Raw genomic sequence first — 2,097 nt, forward strand, 5'->3', positions numbered from 1 at the left:
ACGCAACAGTCACCTTGTCATTAAGTAAGCAAGATGACCTAGGTAAAAGTGTTTCTAGGAAGGCAAAGAGTGAAATCTTCAACTCGGTATCAGATGCTACACGGAGTGAAAAGTGCAAGCACCGGTTACCAGGCAATGCCATTTCTTGGGAGATGATCCAATGGGAAAGAACACATCAAGGTTAAAGGTGTAAAGGAATACGTTGAATACTAACTGAGGACAACCTGAAGATGATAATGGGAAGTAAACTGAATGTAAAGAAAGTGAATCCGAGTTGCTTGTTCGTGAGACTATTCCCAGTTATGAATCAAGTGATATGTTCGAAGATAATCTACAGAGGTCAGATTAAAATCACATCTAACAACGAAGCCTCAGATTTGACAGGATAATGATTAGACAATAACAAATCCAGCAGTAAAGCCATTTGGGAAGACGTCAAAGCATATCAAGTGGGATAAGTTGGTTCTCTTGGGAAGCATAATTCAAAGGCAAAGTTATCGACCCTTGCATCAAATAGCAGAAGTAGCTATCACCCGGAGACCAGGAAAGCTAATATGAGGCAGTTGGTGGCAAGTTAGAAGTAAATGACAAGCATGGTATTCTCATGATGACAAGCATGGTATCTTAGTAATGACGAGCTGATCTCGACGCATGACATGAAGCGGGTAACTTGTATGAGGTTGACGCCAAAGATATGAATGATAAGAAGTTCTAGAACCGAAGCCCCATCCTCAACCACCGCAGCCTAGTCTGGGTCAGTTAGAAGTTCAACCAGGGACAAGTCGGGTGAAGAGAAGATTCCATCTGCAACAGGAGATCGAGCCAAGCGTTCCAGAGTGGAGAAGTTTTGTTAGGCAAGTTGGTTATAGAAGACGGAGCGGAAGAAGTCAGACAAGAAGAGAAGACCGCCCAACCTATCTTCATGCTAGCCTCCTCGAATCTCGGGGACGAGATTCTTGTAAGGGGGGTGGATTTGTCACGTCCTGATAAATTCATCCCGAAATAAAAATCATTCTCTAAAAGGAATAATAGAATTAATTAAAATTTGAAAAGAAATTGGCAAACATTAAAATACGTACAAGAAAAATTCAAATGTGACCCGGAGAATTTTTGTTAAATTCTCCTTGGTCTAAAAGGAGCCCTCAAATTTTAGTGGAATTCTCAGAGCACAAATAATAATTATTAAGAAATAAACAAAGTTAAAATGATTTTATAAAAAGAAAAACCCTAAAAAGTCTTTCCCCCCCTTTTCCCCTCTTGGGCCGGCTCGGCCCATCCCTTTATCTCTCTCTCCTCTTCCCCGCGGCCCATCCGGCCTCCTCCCCGCGCGCGCGCCGCTGACGGGTGGGCCCGCCCGCCACCCTCGCTGACGGGTGGGGCCCACCTGTCATCCCTGTCCTCCCGCCGCTCCCGCCGCCTCGCCCGTGCCCTAGCGCCGCCGCCGCCGCGAATCCCGCCGCCTCCCGCCGTCCACGCGCACAATAAAGTGGGGGGAAATATTCCCCGTGATTCCCTCTCTCTTTCCCCCCATTTCTCCCTCTCTCTCCCGCGTTCAAACGGGCGGATTTGCCCCCGCAAATCTCGCCGGCGCCATTGATGGCGGCCGACCTCCCGCGCCGGTTTCCTCCCTTCCCCGGCCACCCTCTCTCGCCCCCGGCTCTATATAAACACTCCCCGTGCCTCTCTCCACCGTTTCCGCCACTCGCCGCTCTCTTTCCCCGTCGGAATCGAGCTCGCGCCGTCGTCCTCTCTCTCCGCCGTCACCGCCGAGCTCCGGTTCGCCGCCGTCGTTGCCCCGGACCATCTCCCGCTTCGGCACCGCCTCCTTCGGCTTCGCCGCATCCTCGCCGACCTCGTCCACCTCTCCCTTTCGGTCGCCGACCGCCGGAACGCTGCCGTCCCCGTCGACCCGAGCCGCGCCGCCGCCTCTCTCCGCTCCGGTCGCCGTTCCCGTCGTCGCCATCGATCCGGGGTGAGCCATGGACCGCCCATTTCGTTTCCCCCTTCCCACCCCTCTCTCGGCCGCCGCTCCGCCGTGCCTATGGCCGCCGCCGGCGACCATAGGGGCGCGGGCGCGCCGCCTCCCGTCGGCCGTGC

Source organism: Oryza sativa, chromosome 2 (genome assembly GCF_034140825.1).
Source record: "Oryza sativa Japonica Group chromosome 2, ASM3414082v1".
Classification (NCBI taxonomy): domain Eukaryota; kingdom Viridiplantae; phylum Streptophyta; class Magnoliopsida; order Poales; family Poaceae; genus Oryza; species Oryza sativa.